Source organism: Calidris pugnax, unplaced genomic scaffold (assembly GCF_001431845.1).
Source record: "Calidris pugnax isolate Ruff unplaced genomic scaffold, ASM143184v1 scaffold225, whole genome shotgun sequence".
Taxonomy (NCBI): domain Eukaryota; kingdom Metazoa; phylum Chordata; class Aves; order Charadriiformes; family Scolopacidae; genus Calidris; species Calidris pugnax.
This window is the reverse complement of record NW_015091072.1, coordinates 3,014,450-3,036,424: the sequence shown is the minus strand read 5'-3', so window position 1 is coordinate 3,036,424 and position 21,975 is coordinate 3,014,450. Positions and strand designations below refer to the sequence as shown.

Sequence of the window (21,975 nt, the reverse complement as noted above, 5' to 3'; positions counted from 1 at the left end):
CTAACACTCCACCATCAACCAGACTATACCAACTATCTTGGCTGTTTAAGACAGATTATGAAGTTCAAATTCCCTTGTGTTCTTTGCTAGTTACACTGAAAGACCTGAAACTCTTCACACACTCAGAGCAGTAATTACAGCCATCATTTTAGCCATCAACGTTTCAGGCAAAAATCTCTTTAGAGGCAACTCTGTACATCATTTATTGACTCTCAAAATAACTGTTTATCCCGGTAAATTAAAGTCTACCACAAAGAATGCCAAGGACCAACACATAGCATCTGACGGCAATCTAACTGTGTTTCCTTTGGGAAGAGAGGAAAATGGGATGTTTTGAAAGCAGGAATTTTTATTTAAGTACAGTATCAGCCTCAAATTCAGAACAATGGATGGCAGACATCGTATTTCAAGGAATTCTATGTAGACAAGTGCTATTTCTCTGCAAAACAAATTCTGAGCCCTGGATCACAGCCAAAAATAACAACTGTATCATGGGTGTGTACTGGGGAAGTATGGAGGTAAAACAAGAGTTTGAACACACACAGAGAAATATGAAAGCCAAGATCTGGAGGTAGAAGGACATATGGTCCATGTACTCTATAGTGGTTCCAAAAGAGATAAAGCAGCAACCTCTTATTGCAAATAATTTAAAAATTAATATGTTTATCTAATATTTTATTTCAAAATATCAACCAATAATATTAATTTATATTTCTTTAACTACTGTTTTTTACATAAAAATCTGATCGAGAGCCTGGTTTGTCAGCAAATAAAGGACAAGGCATATTTACAAAAATAAATTAAATTTTAAGTTCAATAAATATTATTAAAATATTGTAATTCAATTGCATATTTTTAATATTCAATATCTTTTTAAATGTTATATTATTTAATATTCTAGTATAAATAAATATTATTTTTAAAATAACTATTTCCACCAAAATAAATATCTCTGTTCCTAGAGTGTAGAGGAACATTTAATTTGAATTCACGTATTCAAGACAGATACAGGTAGAACAACCTCAGTTCCTCTTTCTGGACCCACCAGCAGGAAATGTGCTAGTGGTTAGAGAAAACAAAGGAGAGCCATGGTTGGCCACACACAAAATCCATATGCAACATTTTACACCCTTCTTGTAAGTGTGGTTATTTTATGGCCTCAGTACAAGGTAGAACATCACCCTTGGATATATGCAGCAACTTACAAGTCTCAGCATCTCACATTCCACCTGCAGATTTGGTGAACTAACTTATACTCAAGTTCAAAACCAGGTGGTTCTACGTCAAAAATGCTAAGCAGTTTGGTTTCACAAAAAAAAAAAATAATATAAAAACCCACAATAAACAAAGAAGTGTCTAAGCCAGGGTTTAGAAGTACAAGCCTGTTTACATCCAGTTTATAACTGGATGTATGTGACAGCACTGGAAGAGGCCGGCACCTCATAGCTGGAAGACATGGTTTGCCAGGCTTTCAAGAAGCTGTTCAAGCGTTCTGCCAAGACTTGAGTGTGCTTCTTCTAAACCCTGAAGTGATCAAGCTACAAAACACTGAGGAAGTTACTCTCAACAACCAAGCAGTTAGTCAGTAAATACAGTTAATTTCAGTGCCTGCTGCATTACAGCTTGACAATAACCAAGAGCGGCAGAAATGCCCTCAAAGACCATATTAAACTGGTACTTCATTTTTAAGTATCACAATTTCATTTTATCTGCTGCAAACAAAGTGCATGCGCGCTCTGGACTGCTTGATAGGAACAAGAAAGCATGTTATTTTCATGGAACGGACACACATCTGCAGCTAAAGTTCAGCATGCTGAAGATAGGTCTTCCCAGTGCTGTTCATCATAAGCATGCCTCTGTTTCAGCAATAAATAACACATACTGGTTAAGGAATAAAGCTCAACTCTCCAAGGACAATGCACTCCATGTTACTGAAGGAACATAACAGCAACATACAAAAAAAGTTAAATTCCCTGTAATTATCGTATTTAACCATTCAAGAGTTGTCCGTTGGACAGAAAAAAAAGCCAACAAAGGAGTTCAGCCGAAATGTGCAGGTCAAAAGAACCACGTGGGAGTCAACAGGGAGAAAAACAAATACTTTCAGAAAACTGGCATACCTCAACAATACATTAAAAATAAATAAAGTATGACAAGCGGACATTTCCATGCACTTTTACTGAAGTCCAAGAGGACTTGAAATAAATAAAAGCTTAGAAAGTCATGATGCAAATAAAAGCTCATCAAGGCTACCTATGCCAGAAACGTAGCACAAACTGTACTGATGTTTAACTACTTGATCAGATTTAACTCCCTGCCAAGATGGCGAAGGTTTTGGGCAAACATGCTGCTGAACCTCCTCGCTTCCAGAAGCATCAGAAAACAAATTTTCACAATCAAAACACACTCAACACTAACAGTCTTAACCTGTCCAAGATTTTTGCCTAATGTCTTGAAATAAAAAGCTCTCAAGGAAAGGTTTTGTTGTTAGAAGGTCAGAGACTTGAGAACAGTAAGTGGAAATAGGTGTGGCATTCTGACAAAAACAGTTTTATTTTCATTTTTTTTTCCTTCCTAAAATCCTTTGAGAAGAGAGGTCAGGAAGATCAGATAAAGAATTCTATGCACACCTAAAATACAATGGTTTCGCTAAAAGCAAGAAGATGCACTTAATTTATTATTAAAAAAAGTAGAAGAGAAAACTGAATGGAGAAATAAAATTGCACTTAGAACTTGAGGGAGTTTATCTACATGCCTTTGTTATATGGCTTACAAGTTTGTCAAGGATCTTCTGCACAAAACCCGAGGTACTTTCTTCCTATTAAAAAAAAAAAACCAAACAAAACTAAATATGACTTTTAAGTAGTTCTCCCACATTCTTCTCGAATATATTCACGTTTCACATAAATACTATAAAACACTGAATTTAAACATCCAAGCTGTTATGTTGATGGCTTACAGAAGATTGTTCTAGCAGTGTAACCCCATTCCTCTCAAGAACTCCACTGAAATTTAACTGTGCCTCAAGCTTCAAAAGGTCAGGCACGTCTACAGTATTTTCAAATCAACCTGGTTTCCACTGCATCTTAACATGTAATAATAGCTAGAAGATTCTCTCATATCAGATACTACATCCAATGCCCCTCTAAATGTCAAATAATACAACTTCAGACCAGGTTGTACAAGTGGTGACAGCTAAAAGCAATTTAAACCTCAAGTGAAACATAATTCATTGTGTAATGTTCATTCAGTCCACGAGCCTGGATTACAATCATAATGTTAATAGTTAGGGACTTAAAAATGAGAAGGGAATTCACCTAAATAGTCTGTGACCATTCCTCATATGCTAGAGGCAACAACAACAAAAAATTAATGCCACTTAAAGAATGCTAGAAAACTTGGATAAATCGTACAAATCCAATACAGGGTAGAGTTTCTTTTATTACTTTTCTCCTCACAGAAAACATCCAGGAAGAAAGTTGATGTTACCATCTAGGCAAAATGCTTTTACACACCAGTCTCAAATCTTAAACAGGAGAGAAACTGGAAAACAAGTCTGCTGGTATAGAAAGTTCTTAAACCCAATACAAGTCAAGACAACTCAACATCTGATAAAGCTACATGGCTGTTCTAGTTACTACTAGCCACAAAGAAACGTTCCATATATGTTCATGAACAGCTAAATTAGTATGTTTCTATTTATTCATTTTAGCTCTATTCCAGCCACTTTAGTGGTCTGGATGAAGGCACACAACTGTTCTTTAACAAGCACAACCAAGACATTCTCTTCAAGCCACAACAAAGCCCGTCTCCATATACGCCAGAGCATCCCCCTCAGCATGACTGAAGCTGGTTTTTGAGGGTTTTGTTGGTGGTGGTTTAAAATCATGAAAGCCTCTCAGCTTTAACTTTTCATATGAGAAAGCAGAATATATAATAAACAGAAAAACAAAACGGATATCTTATGTCCCCAAGTCCAATATCTTCCTACTGAAGGAAACCATACTGTACAACCCTGAGTGTGTACTCAACCAAGGTAAGTCCTTAAGGTGCTTACCTTTTCTTGAGGAAAGCTATTCTAAAAATATCTTTTCCTTTGGGTGGGGAGAACAGAAAAACAGAGATATTTAAATTTTTTAAGACAGAAAACACATCCTTTTATAACGTCAGTGTCCTGGCTTTTACACAAGCATTTTACTTAAACTCATGTTTTCTCACCCTGCCCTCCAAGTATTTACAGAGAGAAAAAAATACAATCAACATCCTCCCTGACTATTTTGCCAAAGTTATGACAAATATAATCAGTTTCACTTCCAGGTTCACCTTTCCCATGACAATGCTGGCTTGTGCTTCAGACTGAAGTGATCAGATGGGTGTGCAGTACTCCACATGTGGCCTCAGCAGCAGCGAAGATGACTCCACTCATTTCCTGATCTCTACTACCCAGAATCACTTACGACATTTAGAGCTACATTGTTCAGATGTCCCAGTCATAACAACATCCTCGTGCAAAATCTCATCTGTGCACGTTCCCAAATGATAGGCTTTCAATACACAAGCTCTCCACATTACAGCAGGCTATTTCTAAGACACTTGTATTCATGGTCACTGAAATATTCCTGTACATTATTCTACTTTTGCATTAGTGAAAGTAAAAATCTGTCCCACGTTAAAGAGTGTTTAAGAACAGAAAAGGCAAGATGCACCTAAATACGAAAAATATAAATTTTACTGCTGTTACTCAGATTTTCTTGAATGACTTTAGACTGCACATTCTCTTCCCACTGGCAGGAGTTTAAAGGTTGGTGCACTGAAGTATCTCTCCTTCACTCACAGCCAAGGCAAATATTCTTCTATCCTATAACAAAGCAGTGCTTTTGGGTACACTGCATGACTTAATTAGCACGCTTAATTAAAAACTTCCCAGCTGGATACACTGATCTGCACATCAATTTTAGTGCAAAACTGGAAACTTAGTCCATTTGCTTCTACCACCACCTCCTAAAGAGCTCAGTAAAAAGTCAGTATCAAAAAAAGTTCTGAAACATTAAAAAAAAATTAAAATGTTAAGACATTAGTAGGATCTGAATTTTCAAATTATCATTGCCTTTTTTTATCCAAAGGTGCATCACTGCATTCTTTAAACCAGGTCCATTTTCAAGTTTGACATTCCACTTACTCTTTTCCCCTCAAAAAAGATTTTTTATATTTGTAGAGCATATTTGCATAAAACTGAAACCCCCCAAAACCCCCCAAACCTGTAAGTGTAACATCAGCTAAACTCTAGCATTACAAACAACAAACACAACAGTTCCCAGAGATGACTCCATTCAAGAGCTGTGGTTCCATGTGGCTTCAAACACAAATACTGACTACAACAAAGGTAATGGAGCAAGAAAGTGAGATGTGAACGTTTAAACCAGAAGCATCTTTATACATGAAGTTACCAATATTTTGACAAATATGGAAGAGAAGTGATGAGTACTTCTCTCCAATTTTTCTTCCCCATGAGAAAGTTACTTCAATAATAACAACTGCATTAACTTACCATTTCAGTTAGCATACCAGTTGTTTCATACTTATCCAGTAGAACCCAATATCAAGAACAAGCTCAGGGAAAAGAGGGGATTATAATTTTTTTGCTATTTTTTTTTAAAGCCTTATCCATTTTCAGAAAACTCAGTTAATCTGAATGATTCCAGTAAGCAAAAAAGACCACTTGTTAGGCTCTACTTTACTTCTTTCCTACCAGCTATTTCTGATGCCTGATTATTCTGTTGACTTCTTGTCACCATAAGAGCATCGAAGTTGAAGAATGTCAACAGAAGCGCCCCAGTCTCTCAGAGCTATCAACATGGAAGAGAAACAAGTTCTCCACAATACCTAAGTCGTAAACTCTTCCATCATTCAGATGACAGCTGCAGACAAAAAAAGAACTGTACGCCTCGGCAGTCTAAGCCATCTAAGAGATGGACTATTTTGTGCATGTCAAAGTCAGAGCAAACACTAAGCACAGCCTTAAACAAAGCTCTGCCTAGAAATGAAGTACGACAGTCTCCAACAAGAGTCTCTCTTACAGCTAACGGTCTAAGCCTTTCATCAGTCAAAGATTTAAAAGGGAACAAACAAAAGGCACTCTGGACTATTACTGTACCTTTGGCAGAAGGCATTTCTTCTCTCTCATTTCAGTAGCTTAGAAGGGAAAAAAATTATTTTGACATCTGTCTATTTCTGCATATTCAACACCACTTAGAATATGGATGCAAGGCATGAACAGAGTTTTACAGAACTGAAATACAATTTTAAAAGTTATATTAACAGTACTTTAGGATTCCAGCCTTCCACAGTAACCTCACATATACAGTAAATAGAACTGTAGCTTTGAGAGGCACAGAAAAAGAAGCATTTGTTTATTTCTAGTCAAAGTTTCCGCACCAAATGGGAAACCACGTACCATACAGATGCTCATTTTTGCTCTAAGGTATTTTTATAGTTTCTCATGTGAGAACTCCAGACTTAACAGTTTCACACATCTCTCTTACTTGTATGTCAAAAAGTTAGGTACAAGTCAATTAAAATCCCTAAAAAATTTGAAGAATAAAGAAGTAACAGAAGGCAATACTTTGATTTTCAAAGTCCACATCAAATCTTTGACCTTTGAACCACAGCACTAATAAAATGAAAAGAATGTATCTATCTACATTCCATAGACATACAAGACCAACAATTTACTTTCTTCCTTGGCTTATATTCTATGCAACATCTGGTTTCTACACATAGTCTTCAGACACTTGCCCATTTATTAAATAAAAACTAAAGTAACTACTGTGAATAGACAGTTACGGGTTAAGGAATGAATATTCTTCATGCACTGGCATTATAGACCAAAATAATTTACTTACACTATAAGTTCTTTTAGGCAGACACCCTCTATCATAAGCTACTGCAATACAGTCCTAGTTTGTGCTTGAAGCTCTGAGCAGTTCCTCACTTGCACCAAATTCTTTTGTGTTGAAGTAAGAACTGCAAGACCAAAAATTGAAGGAAAGCATTGTTTTTCCCAGGACCAACATGAAGCAAACTCTAGAGATCCTCCAAAGAAAGTCTGTGGTTCTCAACTGCAGTACAGGACTACCAAACGAGAGCTAGCTTTCATTTGAACAGCACTTATGTCAAAAAACAGAACACAGACCCAGTTTAAACCTCTAACTAAAAATACAGACTCCTGAACCATACTAACCTTTTTCAAATACAGTACATTTACCTAAACTCCAAGGCTAAGGAAGTTCTTTCAGACTAGATACAAGGAAGAAATTGTTTATGATAAGGGTGGTGAAACACTGGAACAGGTTGCCCAAAGAGGGGGACATCCCTGGAAACGTTCAAGGTCAGGTTGGATGGGGCTCTGAGCAACCTGGTCTAGTTGAAGATGTCCCTGTTCATTGCAGGGGGGTTGGAATATATGACCTTTAAAGGTGCCTTTCAACCCAAACTACTCTAGGATTCTTTCAAAATTAGAGCTATGTGCCAAGGTTAGGAAAAGCCATTGCATGTGCCAAATTCCCAGACTGAAGCTAACCTCTCTAAGATAATCTATCTAGCCTTTAAGTGCTAAAGCTGTGACCAGTTTCACAGATCCTCATCTTCACAACCAGTAACTGACAGCAAGCTGTCAGTTAGCAAGGGTACTTCATCCCAAGGAGAAAAGGAACAGGGTCAGTGGGCTGTAACTGAAATTCACTCCAAGACCTTGCAGATATAACCAGAATGACAGAAAATAACACTGTAAGGGACCACATGCCATCTTAATTAAAACCTCTCCAAACTTCTATATATAAACTACCTGGTAAACTTCTTCATTTTTAAAACAACCACTGCTGGGAATCTGACAGCGTTCCTAATCTATTCCAGTGCTCTCATTGTTCTTACAAGTTGACTCAACCATCTTAAAGCATGTTTGCTGCAATTTACATTTATAAATTGTTTCATCTCCAGTGGAGAAGACAACAGCTTAGTCTTTTCTTTCCAGCTATCTTTAGCATATTTAGAGAACATTATCAAAAGAAATCTCCTTTCAGTCCCAAAATAAATCATCCAAAGTGCTCTTGGCTTTCCCTTAGAGCACACCGTCTAGATCTCTGCCCATTCCACTTTGCCTGCAGCTACTCTTCTCCCACTACTACAATACCAAAACCAGGTGCTGCACTTTAAGTTAGACTTATTAGCACGCCAAGAAGTGAGAAGGCTAACTGCGTGTATTTTACATGACATTCCTGTTAATGCATTCAGTAAAAAAATCTGCTAGTTCTGCAACATCAGTTGATTCATGACCATTGTGCAAATATCTAACTCCAGATTCTTCTCTGCCAGTTTTCCTGCATTTCCAAGTTATTCCCCACCCTATTACGCGCACAGGCAAGTCTTACTGAAGACAAATAGACTACATCTGCCCCTGTTAAATTTCATCCTACTTTGGTACCACTGCTTTGTCAAGATCATTTTTAAACATGTGCTCTTTAGTCCTTGAAGCACCTCTGAAAGGAATGCAATCTGCAAGTCTAGAGAGTTTACTCAGATCAGCTACAAAAAAAAACCTTACTACTACACTTAAGAAATCTCTGCAGAACCCCCTTGACCCATCCTTCTAGTTTGACCACAAGTACCCACTAACTTCAAAGGAACATTTATTTTAGAATGGCTGCAGACCCCTCTTAGACAAACAAAAGTCTGAGTTTCTGCCAGGATATATAAAATAGTTAACAGTGTGAAAGTGAGCACAGACAACATAAGGACATTTCATTTGTAATAACAGACACACTGGGTCAAATCAAGGCCTTGCCTAATGCATTCTCCTGTCTTTGAGAGCAGCCATGAGCAAACACCACAGCAACTAACAGGAGGTGTACACACAGACATATGCCTTAAATTATACATACGCATATGCCATAGATTTTAAGCACAATCAGTAGCTTTACCTAACAATAAATTACATTGTTCTCCAGCATTGCATCTTGTTGCCCATGTCCAATACCATTTTATGGGAACAAAGAGATCTCAGCTGCATAAACCCAAAAAAAAAAGAAAATGATGCTGTGACAATTACTGGAGGAAAGAAATAACAGTATTCTATAAAAGTACACACTTGAAGTTTTTAGTGGATGATGTGTTTTTAAACAAGGACTTTCATGCCACACAGTTGACTCCATTTACCAGCACGTTGCGTGGCTGACGTCCTTTTAAGAGGTTTCAGTTACGTGGTCTACATATCCTTTTCTTCAAAGAACAGCCAAGGATGGAGGGGGGAGTCACTTTGCAAGAATCTGAAGAGTACCATATGTTTTAAAAGGGCAGTTTTGACTAGAGGATTCAGTAGAGGATTCTAGAGGATTTCGGCTATTTCTCTTTTAGTAGTACAAAGGAATATATTTTTTTTTTAATACCTTGCCAAGATGAAGCAAAAGTGATTCATAACCACACCAGCCTACCTTCCTGTCTTCTATGCAAGAAAGTACACTCTTGAACTTTCAGTAGCAGCACCAACTCTCAAGTCAGATCATCCAACTTCCGTAGTTCAGCTCTATTTTTCACATCATTTGAAGAGTTACACATTATATAGTCAGGATATCCAAAAAAGGTACATTTTACAAAGGAGAACATTTCACATTTAATTTACAAATGTGGTATAGCACTAGTATTATTGCACTAGCTTTTTGTATTTTCATCTAAAAATGGAGGAAGGGTACTATGAGGTAGTCGTATATTTAATGACCTGCCTCCCACAGAAGCACAAAAAATAGTAATAAATATGGCAGAGCTGATTCCACACACCAAATAATTCCATACAGTAGGACAGAAGAAAGAGGTAAGAAACAACAATGGCCACATAATCAATACCTGCCTCAATGCACGCTTTTTAAGTATGCGTGGGTTTCATATCAATACAGACAGAATGAGAAATCAAAGTAAAATAACACAAAGGATGCCCAGAGCAAATCAAGGGATTTCAACAAACAAATCTCCAAGAGTTCAGTAGCATTTGCTGTTTTCAGTGTCAGATGAAAGCTCATTATTCCTCTTCATCTGCAGACAAATTTCCCAGCCCTTTATTAACTATTTTTCCTGATAAAATCCTGGACATTACCTGAATTTTTATAAATACTTGCCTTTGTTCTCTACTATACTTAGAAATAACAGGTCTTTCAAATATACTACAGTCAAAAAATTCCATCTATAGTCTCAAAGCAAAACTTAATACCCTGTAATACAACAGCCTTCTAGAAAGTTTAGTCCTCGGTGCTGAGACTTTGTTTTCCTTATTGCATAAATGTCCTGCATCTGGTCCTACGATTCAATGGACTACCAATACATTTTTCATATGCTTCTTCCTCTTATTTCCCAGAAAAATATTTGGCATACTAGCACACCAGACAGAGAAGCCACTCCTACTAGCCTTTTTTAATTTTCCCTGCCAGAATTGCTTACTCCATTCCCACAGACTCAAGGCACACCTGCAAAGTACTTGGTGAGGGCTGCTCACCCCTGCAGATGAATTTATACACCAGTGAAGCCCAGTGCACCAGGACCTTGGGACTTCACTGGAAGCACAGCAGTACACAAAAATGCCAGGAGAGGTGAAAGCACCACAGAACAGAAGACACCAGGCTGCACAGTAAGCGCGAACAGCCAAAATAAGCAAGTTAAAACCTACATGATACCAGTCTTTCCAGATACTCAAACAAGAATACCATGAGCAGCTTTGAAAGTCAATATAAACTTTTGTATTCATATGTTATTGAGGTGCATAATCAACGTACCCAAAATTGAGAACAAGAAAAGGCCACAGGTTTGCAGCATTTCTGTGACAGGTTTCTGCTAATGGAGTATATACTAACTTGAATTATCAACAGTTTGTCAAAACCCCATGCTTTTTCCATATATTAGTCATAGCCATGCTACAGTAAAAAATGGTTCAATGTAATGCTTCAATTACCTAGCCAAAAAAAAGTGACAGAAAGACTACAATTTTGTTTAAAAAGACAGATGTGCACCTACAACAGGTGTACAGTTAAAATTGGTTTGGGGGGGGGGGGGGTGTGTTCAGTTTTTTTGCTTTTGCAGTAACATCCCAAAAAATCCATGGCTACTGAATCCCAGCATTCAATACAGACTGTTACAGGTTCACTAATTAGTGTTGCAAATACGTGCAAAACTTGTAAATGTGTCTCAAGCCTCTCCCCCCCCACCCCCGATATCAAATACTTTTAACCTCACTGAATGAAAATAAAGTCTTAAAATCACACAGCAACTATGTCCTTACCTAACCTTTTAGGTAAAAGTTAGGAAAACTAACCTCTTATGAGTTCTAAAAATATTCCATTTTATAGACACATACACACAAAAATCTTGATTTATCACACAATTTATCTAAGGCAGATATCTAATTTCTTGCCTTACCAGTGTGCTTTTTAAAAATTGGCTTGCTAACAACCTAAACACAAAATCTGCAACCAGGAGAGACGTCTCCCATAGTCACAACACTCAAAGGGAAAAAGGCATTTAGAGTGATAGAATCAGCACATTAGGTTGCAATGCAGCTTCTTTCAGAGCTCCCTCAGCAGCATCAAAATTAAATGTTAATGCTAGTGGGATAGGACATTACCAAGTTACAGAATGTATCATGTGAAATCAAATGAGAAACAGGTTCGCTATTTCTGACAAAACAATTATTGTTCAAGTATTAAAACATCAGTCCCAAGTTCGGTCTGCAGAAATGTAATTAAGTCAACCCAGATCTGGCAGAACATTTTAAAACAGTCTGTAAGGCTTTAAAGCAGAAGCTCTAAAGCAAAACCTTCACACATGGTCTGGGTTTAAATTGCAGATCTCTGAAACCTAGATCATCTCCTCCCCTCCGTTTCATATTTCTGACAATGCATATGTGTGTATGTGTGTGTCACTACACAAAAATACATGTAAAAAGTAGTAGAGTAAAAGGAGCTGCTAGAGAAAAATTTATCATGATTTGTTCTCATCTGTAATCTACTGACTTTGACCTGGTCTGCCAGGAACCCCCTCCTGATTCTAGTTGCTCTTAAAAAAAAGCACACACCCCCCAAAAAAAAGAAAAGAAAAACCACCAGAAAAACCCACCAAAACCAACCGCAAACCAAAAGACAAAATAAAGAAAAAAAAAAACAAAACACACACTCAAAACAATGCCCCCACAATGTCCAAATAACCCAAAAGGCATATAGCTACTACTACACATTCTAAAGTAACTCTAGAAGAAATTTACATTTTGTAATTATGCGACTAAGTAAGAAAGAAAATTAGGCTTTCACCAGGTATTTTGAAATGCGGGCAGCATCACTGTCTCAATATGACTACTTCTGAAGTATCATAATTACAAAGAGCTGTGGACATAGCATAAACATCTCTGGACTACTCCCTTTTAGAGTTGACCCAGTCTAATCAAAATTCACAGTCAATCATGGACTGCTCAAACATCACCAGTGAAAAAATAATCTAGTGTATTACATAAAAAAAGAAATCCACAGGCTATTGCGTAAAGCCAAAGCACCTACAGCACACAAAACATGTTGTTTGTTGCCTCATAAATATCTATACCTGTCTGCAAAATCCCAAAGGCATTTCAAATGTGCTACTTGGGAAAACAGCCGTCATTCTTCCACTGTCACAGGTCCCAGCCATGTCCTTGTCACCTTCTATGGACACTGAAAGCTAGTAACTCCAGCCAAAGAGAAGCTTCAGTCCATTGAAGTTGAGTCTACCACGAAATAGGAGAGACTTGCAGATTTAGTAGTATTCCATTACCCTGTAGAGATCTTCTATTAAGCCAACTTCATTTCTAAAACCCACTGATTGAATAACGTTTAGAGAATTTGCTGGTGAACTCCATTACTTGGGCATGTAAAGAGTCCAACAAATATACTTAATTGTCATCCCCATGTCACTTGCATAACAAAAATCTATAAACAACCCCAAACAAACGCATGCCTACTGCACTGATCAAGGAACAGCAATGCCGAAATTGAGTTCAATCTAAAAACACCAGTATCTTTCCTTCTGCAAGTTGCAATCAAAGCTCTCCCTGTCCTTCCACTGACAAATATAATCTAAAGTTCAGGCCCAACATTTCTGAATAGTAAAGTTCTCCTACTCTACTCAAACCTCATGCTTTTGTCTCTAGTGCACTCACTAGTTCATCCACTGGAAACCAAAACCTGACAAACAGAGAAAAAAACCACCTAGCTTTCCATAGGCCTTTAAAGCATTTCCCCCAAGACTCAAGTCAACTCTGCAGTCTGTTGCAGTTACTAAAACATGTAATCCAAAATTAATAATTTTTGTAAACATATTTCAAAGTCTCTGAAACTGCAATTTGATTCGTAAGGCTTCTCTGTTCTCTGAGGAACATACAAAAAAAAAAAAAAACGTTAACTTGCATCTACCATCTACCACACTGCATTACACTACACACACCTGTGGCTCCCAAGCCAGTAGATCCAATCATGAGTAAGACTGGAACATTGGAAATGAAATTGTCAACAGATAAGATCTTCTCAAGGACAACATTATTTTCTGCTTCTTTAAGTTTCAATTGAGCAATTGTATATATATAAAAAAAACACCAAAACCACCAAACAAAAACCCCCAAACATTCCAGAAGCCTTACATCTACTCACCTGCAAAAGTACGCCTTGCCAGAAAGCTTTTATTCTCTCAGCAAGGCAAGAAACATTATTTCTGATGCCGATACTCAGCCTCCCACAAATGTGGGGAAATTCACTTATGACTATGGACTTCATTCACAGGGATACAGATCTGTGCCAAATGATTCATGTTTACTTGGCCAGCGACCAAAAATTCTGCTTATTTAGGCTGATGAATTTGAGTCCCCTTCCTCCCTCAAGGAAACCCACTCATACAGGTCAATTTATTTTTTTATAGATACTTAAGACAAATGAAGCACATGAGAGATGGGATACAAATAATAATATAGGTTCTATGTAACTGTTTGCAGCAGGGTGTGAACCAAGAAAAATCAAACAGATTGATGCCATCAACTATGACTAAACAGTTATTCCTCTTTCTATACTGCAAGAAAAATCAAAATCTTCTTTGCAGCAATGGTCACATTTTAGTTTATCTTTCTGCAAAACATATTCTTGGCCTGTCTGAAAGTTAAACAATTGCCTGCATTCCTGGCAAAAGATGCTTCTTTGAACTACAGGGCTTGTAGTCGACAAGAATTATATTCGTGCTAAAAAAGTCAAAACAGACGACGTTCTACAGTTGTGGCTGTAAAAAGTCTGCCTTGGTTGGAAAAATTCAGCTGCTGCTTCCCTTCTGGTTACAACTTCAGAGCCAACACCCAACTTCTCTCCTTCTAAGTGCTCTGATCCAAAAGCCTGTGGTGACTTTTGCCGTTCCACTCAAACACTTATCTTTATGCATTGCACAGCAGCTCAGTATTCCCAAGTCTCATACACCCTCTACAGCATTTACTTATCCATTGGTATCAATCAGGAACATCTCCCCTTTCTCTTCAGATCAGCAGGTCTCTTATTATGCTCATGGCAGGCACTTGGCCTACTAACAGGTTCCTTCAAACCCGCCCTGCTGCCTGAAGAGACACATTGAGCAACGTAACTATACCACTACACAGTCCCGTGATACGTTATGTTTAAGAGACACTTTCCAGACTCAAAATTAACAATCCAGCAGAAGCTACCTAAACAAAGGAAAAATACTAGCAGCTATCTCTGAATAAGTCAACTCAGCCTTATTGTAATAGCATAACAGTCATTCACTACTTTCAACATGAATACATCGGTCATTATAACCTACAAAGCAAGCGACAGCCATATTCAGATTTATTACAGAGTTATGAAACGGTATTTTTCCTAGCTGCAAGCTCTTAGTTACAAGCACACCGAAGTGAATTTCCAATGCCAGGCACCAAGGACCTCTGCAACCCCACAGCGCTATTCCTTCAGCTAAATGACTCCACATTGCTGACGCAGAAACCCAGCAAATAATCAAGAAATTAATCACATGGAAGATACTTGGAAACTCACTTTTACCCAGTTAATACCAACTCACTAGTCAAGTGCATGTGTAGGAAGCATTGGTACCGATACTAAACTTACAGCACATCAGCTGATGAGACTAAACTAGAAAATACTGCGTCTGCTGCTATGGAGAAGTGTCAATACTCTAGGCAAGGACTGGTGCCATCCCTTCAGAAGAAGCTGTGGCTGTATGGCTTTGGTTTAAAAAACCCTCATTGCTTGACGTTGACAAGCTATCTTACAATGGAAGAAAGGAAGGTGGCAAGACAGACTAGGGCGAGAACACAAATTGCCTTAAATGCTTAGATCTGCTTCCCGTCTGCAAGAGATAAAAGTACAGAATGAACTGCTTTGCTTTATTTCTTTTACTGAACAACAGACAAGTCATCTGTGGCAAGAGCACCTAATGAAAAGATTCTTTGATAGCACTGATCATATAAGAAAATAAAAAAATCTGTCCGCTTCTTTTAAAGGGACAGCAGCGTGACTTCTGGGCATCCACATTTTTGACAATTCTCAGAGGGCGCTACAGAAGTGCTTTCAGTAAGGTCTCCAACATGGATTTCTGTTGAAATCATTTACAGAACATCACACAGCAGCACTGTCAGAGTATATAGGATTGAGTCAAACATGCTCCGTCCCACAGACTACACCTAGAAAACTGACTCTCTCTACGGAATGGAAAACCAGTATCAATGGGGGTAGGATGGATTCTGAAATTTGGTCAAAGCAGTTATACCTGTAGTAGTTATCCAGATGTAGTTTGCAAAAGCTTCACGCAGAGCTTCATTTTAGTCTCCTGTTTAGTAAGATACAGCAGCGCTGACAGGAACACCTCGCCCGAGTGTCACTATGATGTTACAGCCATTTCTCAGAGGTGTACGTTGCTACCATGTCTCACACCTTTCTCACCTTAAGACCAGATTGCTGCAGTGCACTCAATATATGGCTACACTTTAAGTCAATTCAAAAACAAAGTGGCATAGACCATCACACCTGCAAACTTGCATCTTCCCCAATGGCAGCACTTTTGGCAACAATCTCCACCAGATGAGAAGTGCCAAGGAGGTTTCTGGTTTTACACCAAAAGACAGGTGGGTTGACCTGTACAGCATTTTATGGGTTTGAGCCTTTATGTCTGAGAGAACATCTTTTCTTGCCACATTGTAAAAGCTGTAATTAATACTTATTTTCAACACACATAAAGAAATATCTATTTGTGCAGCTTACCGAAGGAAATGCTAACAAAAGTTTGGATTTTATATGGCCTGAAGTCAAAGAAAAACGAGGAGAGGTGTTTCAGGAGGAATCTAAACATTCAATAAGCTCCTTTTTGTAGCTGCTTGACATTAAAAGTTTTATGCATTTTTCAAGGTTACACTGGGCTGATGCTCATTACAATTCAGAAATCAGCCAAGTAACTACACCAGCCATAGAGCTTCTGCAGGAGACAGCCACTTTAGCACTTCCCACACTAGCTATGGTGACTAAAAGTTCTCAGAGTAAAGTTTAGTGTTTTTTTTTAACAAAAACAAAAGGGAGAGAACTCCAGAAAAATATTCAGTCTATAGAAATTTCTGGAAATTCAAAGGTAATAGACCGTCCAATTTAAAATGGGACTCATCAAGTCATTCAAAACAAAAGGACTCCAACAGCTTGAACCAAGAGGCTACAAGTGCTCTCCAACCAGCTTGCATATTATTAGCTAACACGTTCAAATAACTAAAAGGTTTAGCATTGCTACAGAAAATGCCAGAGATGATCACAGCACAAAGCTTTAACTGCAGGCTTTTTGCAAACACAGATAACCTGTAGGCTTTGAGTCTCCTTCACATCATTCATCCATCCAGTTCAAGCAAGACCATGGAGCAAGGGAAGAGCAATAGCCCATAAAATTGTAACATTTTGAAGACCTGCGATGAGTAAACTGGACACCAGTGTTGGAAAATCCCTAATGTTCTCTCTCAAATACCACTTAGAAGATACAATATACAAAATTAAAGAACTCTTGGAACGGTAGAGGGAAAGCCTTCAGCCTGTAGAGTAGTCTTCAGCAATACATGCCAAATAACTACTTCTTTTCCTATTCCCCAAGAAAAAGATCAAAGTACATAAACCACCACTGCTTTGTGATACCTAAAAGGCCCTATGAAGTTGACAGGTGAAGTGATACCAACTTCCAGAGATAGGATGCATACAGGCAAGGAACATACTCCATAAACCACATGGGTTTCCACAGCTGTGTAAATAGGTGAACAAGATGGTTACAATATTGCTAAGAAATACAAAAGGTGAATCAAGGAATAATACAATAGGGGATCACCTCCAGGAAGGAGTGTAGGGAAGAGGAAATGTGCTAAACAGTGATGGAATAAGAAGAAAAGGTTCAGAATAAACCTCAGTATGTCTTACACAAAAAAAAAAAAAAAAAAAACCAAAAAAAAAAAAAAAAAAAGGGGGTGAAGCTGTTTTCTCTTCCTATTTTAGACATTTTTCTAGTACTACCACAAACAACTGTGCCTTTTGACCTTAATTTGTGCTCTTCTCCATCACATTGTCTTAACCCTCCTCTCTCTTTCCCTTTGTTTAGGGAACTGTGTCTCTCTTTTTCAAATACCACCCCTGTTCACCCTCCCTGATTTTGAAGTTTTAAATCTATAAAAAAAAAAAAAAAAAAAAAATCCAACAAACTACAAACAAGATGGGGGTGCACAGCAAAATAATTAGTCAAATTATCATTTGACAGGTTCCATTGGCAGGCCTCACTTTTTGTATTATTTTTCAGCTCAACTACCCCAATAACATGAATAAAGAAAAAAAAAATAAAAATAGTTTGGCAGTGTACAGCAGCCAGCTGTTTTAGTCCTTTTCAGTCTGCAAGGCATGACTTTGGGGCACTACAGCACGAGACGCCTCTCACTGTAGCACACGCGGTCATCAGCTGACCCCGTTAGCGCAATTTTTTTTTCAAGTTTGGGCAGGAGGAAAGCTGTTCACCCAGCAGCAGTCAGAAAGCTGGACAGGGCTAGGATCAGTGACGGCCAGACACATAACACTCAGCAGGCTTCTGGAAGGGAGTGATCTTCCTCTCTCCAGCAAGGAGAGCAGGATGGGCGGCTTCCAGTTTCAGAAACCGATTAGGCAGAAACTGCTATCAAAGCAATAGAGAGGGCCCTACCCTAACTGGGTTGAGAAACAGAAGGTGGCATTATCTCAATCGTTTTGCCAGTTTCAACAGCCCCGCTCATTCCTTCTCACTGAAGTTGCCCAGGGTGCTCTTTTCCAAGGCTCTTCCTACACACCTACCTGGACATCACACAGTATTAAACTGTCACCTAGACACCACGTGCTACCTAAAAAGCAGCCACTTTGGTGTCCTCGCTTGTGGAGCAGCTACTAACCAAGCAACAAACCCTCAGACTTTATTCCTTCATGAACCACTTTTTAAAGAGATGTTACACTAACAAAAGATGCATCACGCCCAAGTGCCAGCAGTAGTACCACATGTGAACAGTACACAACAATATGCTTACCAAGCTATTGTGCTTTTTGGTAAATTATACAGTAAAAAAAACCCAGTGAATCTAAGAAGAAAAGAACTTCAACAAAACCCAAGTTTGGCACCACTGTAACATTCTTCCAGAGAGTCCAAAATGAATTATTACAAGATTGTCCTTTAGATTTTGCAACCAAGAGTATGAGTACAACATCAGAATTAGCTAAATAAAACTGCCTTCCTCACCCTCCAAGTTAACAAATTCTGCATAAACAATTACAGAGCCATGACACTCACACATGGAGCAAAAAAGCTCTTCATGGCAAGCGTTAGCCATGACATTATTTACTGCAGACCAACAAGATCATTGGCTACAGTTACAATAAGCACTGCTGTCTACAAGGCCTTGGTGTTACTTGAAACACTTACTTTCCAGAAGCTCAGGGAAGATATAATAAATAATAATAATAATAATCAATTCCATTGTCATTAGATGAAAACTCTTAAACTGCAAACTTCAAGACTTCTATTTTTATACAGATATTTTTGGTCATGTGTTGCATGACTACCCTTTATATTTCGGGATTATTTTTGTCCCATTGGAGAAACAATGTACATCTGGAAGCAATGCAAGAACAACTAGGTGAAGAACAAAAGAAAGCTTCAAGCTCATGCCTCTTCTCTTATACTGTAACCAGCAGACTGACAGTATCAGCAAGTGAAAAACTGGAAGCTCAGCTACCTCCTCTTGAGAAACAGGCTCAACACAAGGAGCACACACACACTTTTTTTGTGCAGGAAAAGCCTACAAAAGCAGCAATGCAGACTTCCACAAAGAATAACCTACTTGAGAATTACTTCAATGTAGAAATCCGTATGGTGAGGTAGAAAGAATGGTGGAGTGATTTTAAAACCAACAAAATATAAATAGAGAAACAAAAAATAGATCTCAGAAGGTACTTTTGATGCTGACATGGCTTGAAAGAGACACAAGAAGGCCACAGGCTTCCTACTCTTGCAAAGATGTTAAAAACACTTGTAACGTCTTTTATAGAGCAACGAGAGCAGCATGCATGAGAAGTCATCTTTCCCAACAACAAGAGGAGAAGCAGCTGTTGGTAATCTCCCATTCTTTCATTCAAGGCTCAGGCTTTCTTACTAACTCCTGAGAACAAAGTCTCATAAAATAAGTCGAATAAATTACACAGGGAAAAAGTGAAAAAAATCCCTGTTCACTCTTTCTCCCACATATACCTTGGGGAAAAGAGCAACCATCAGACGGTTCTAGTGCTGCTCCTTCCAGGTAACATAAGGGCCAGCAAGCCCTCCATCACTTCATCAATCTTTTCCTTATCACTTGGATCCATCCTTCATAGATAGCTGTTGCAGTGCTCAGCCAGGAGCAGTAATAGCTGCAGAGACACCAGAGTGACTTCATCATTTAATTTCACCTCAACTCCAGGCTTACAAACCAAAGCAAAAAGGCTGACATCAAGCAAGTCAGGTTTTGGTCCCTGATGACTCGGAAAAATATCTGCACCAAGACAGAAGTACTAAAGATGTCCAAGCAACTCAGAGGATACCAATCCAACAGTTTTCACCTACCCCACAAAGACTCTTTTGTCTCAGCTTTCACTCAAAAGAGCTCAGAATGTAACTAAGTATCAGTCTGTAAATAAATAGCAAAAAGAAAGAGACAAGGAAATTCACCACGAGTGCTTGGGGAAAAAAAAAATAAAAAAAATCACTTAACACTGGTAATCAATAACTTGCTACATCATGCCATAAAATGCTACCAAAACGCATGAGAATCTGAAAAATAGAACCCTTTTTGACACACGGAAATTTTCCTCTCTTACAAAGGAAAAAAAAAAAGTTAACTTCCCGGACTGCCTCACATAGATGGATTAGCTGAAAATATAAACTGCATTTCCCACAGAATCCTTGTATGTGGTTCTCTTGCTTTGTTCTGACTTTTTTTTCCAGACAGCAGAAGGACCAGGAGCACATGACTAGAGCGACTGTGGGGGTTATCACAAGTACGTGTGCTTTATGCTACAGCCTTTGTTTCTCCCTCAGTGTACACTTGGGATTGAATCATATTTGCAAACTTGTTAGTCTGCATCAGTTAGCACCCTCTTCACAGGCAAGCATCTGTCTAGTCTTTGACCTCAAATAAACGGGAAAGGAGCATCAATGACCTTTCAAGAATCAAGCTGTACAGCCTGAATAAGACAAATTTAGCTGCTGAGCATGACAGGTTTAGGTCTGGTTTGGTTTAGACAGCCACCTGCAGAAACACTGATCAACAAGACCTGCTCTCTACTCCGCGCGCGCATAAAGTAAACCAATAAATTAAAATGGAGTCACCCCACAGTTTTTCTCCACACATATCAAGAAATCCTTAATAAATGCTGCTGCTGGACCTTATCAAATATATGTTCTTATGCTGCTAATATGGGTTAACTGCACCCATGTTTTTCAAAGCGCTGCAGGCGTGCTGATCATGCAGATACAAGGTAGGCTACGGACCCGAGCCCAACGCTCCCTTCAAGGTTTCAACCGCAGTGGAAGACATTTCAGTGCAGAAAAAACGTCAGAATTCCTGATCTGTCAAAAAGCTCACAATCTCACAGCACTTTGAAATGAAATGCATAAAATGATATGATATATATGCACGCATGCACACAGAGCCATGTCAGGTGTGGCCGTACGCAAGTATCAAATAGATCAATTGAATGGTTAATGCATATCAAGCATTCCAGGTCCCATAAAGATACCACCCTGCGCTTCCATAAGAAAAGGAAAAATATCTCTGAAAACTAAGCTATTAATATGAATCTGGAAGAACAAGTTAGTTGTTAATATAAACATATTCAAATCGAGTTAAAAAATTCCCTATTGTACATGTATAGCCAATCTTTAGCGACTCAGAACAGGGCCTTTTTCCATTCGCACTGTGCATTTTGTTCAGATGCAATACATATTTTTAATTCACACAAACCGGCTAATCCCACAAGACAGAAGATGAAGGATGGGCACATATTAAACACAATTTCCAACACGCCTGTGCAGAATAAAGCACAGGCCTCATTCTTAACAATATTCCTGTGATCAGAAAGCTGGAAAAGGCACGCCGAGCTTGAAATAACGACTCCATAGGCTCACATGTCAAAATAACCATTTTCTTATCCCCTCTATTGAGCATTTTACCAGAGCCTGGAGGATATTAGAGAGACACCTTTTGTAAGCCCCCCCTCCCCCTCCCTTTTCTTTCCCCCTTTTTTTTTTTTTTAATGGGCTGGACTAAAAGGTGCTCACACCCGATCTACGAGTGCATGGAAAAAAAAAAAAAATCTTCCGAGCTTTCTCCTTCAGAGCCAG

General features: G+C 38.5%; 1 protein-coding gene across 2 annotated transcripts in view; it reads right to left on the bottom strand.

Moving 5' to 3' along the window:
- The window catches only part of GSK3B (glycogen synthase kinase 3 beta), a 173,944-nt gene that overhangs the window by 151,330 nt on the left and 639 nt on the right, over window positions 1–21,975 (bottom strand). The gene's annotated exons all lie outside the window — the stretch shown is intronic.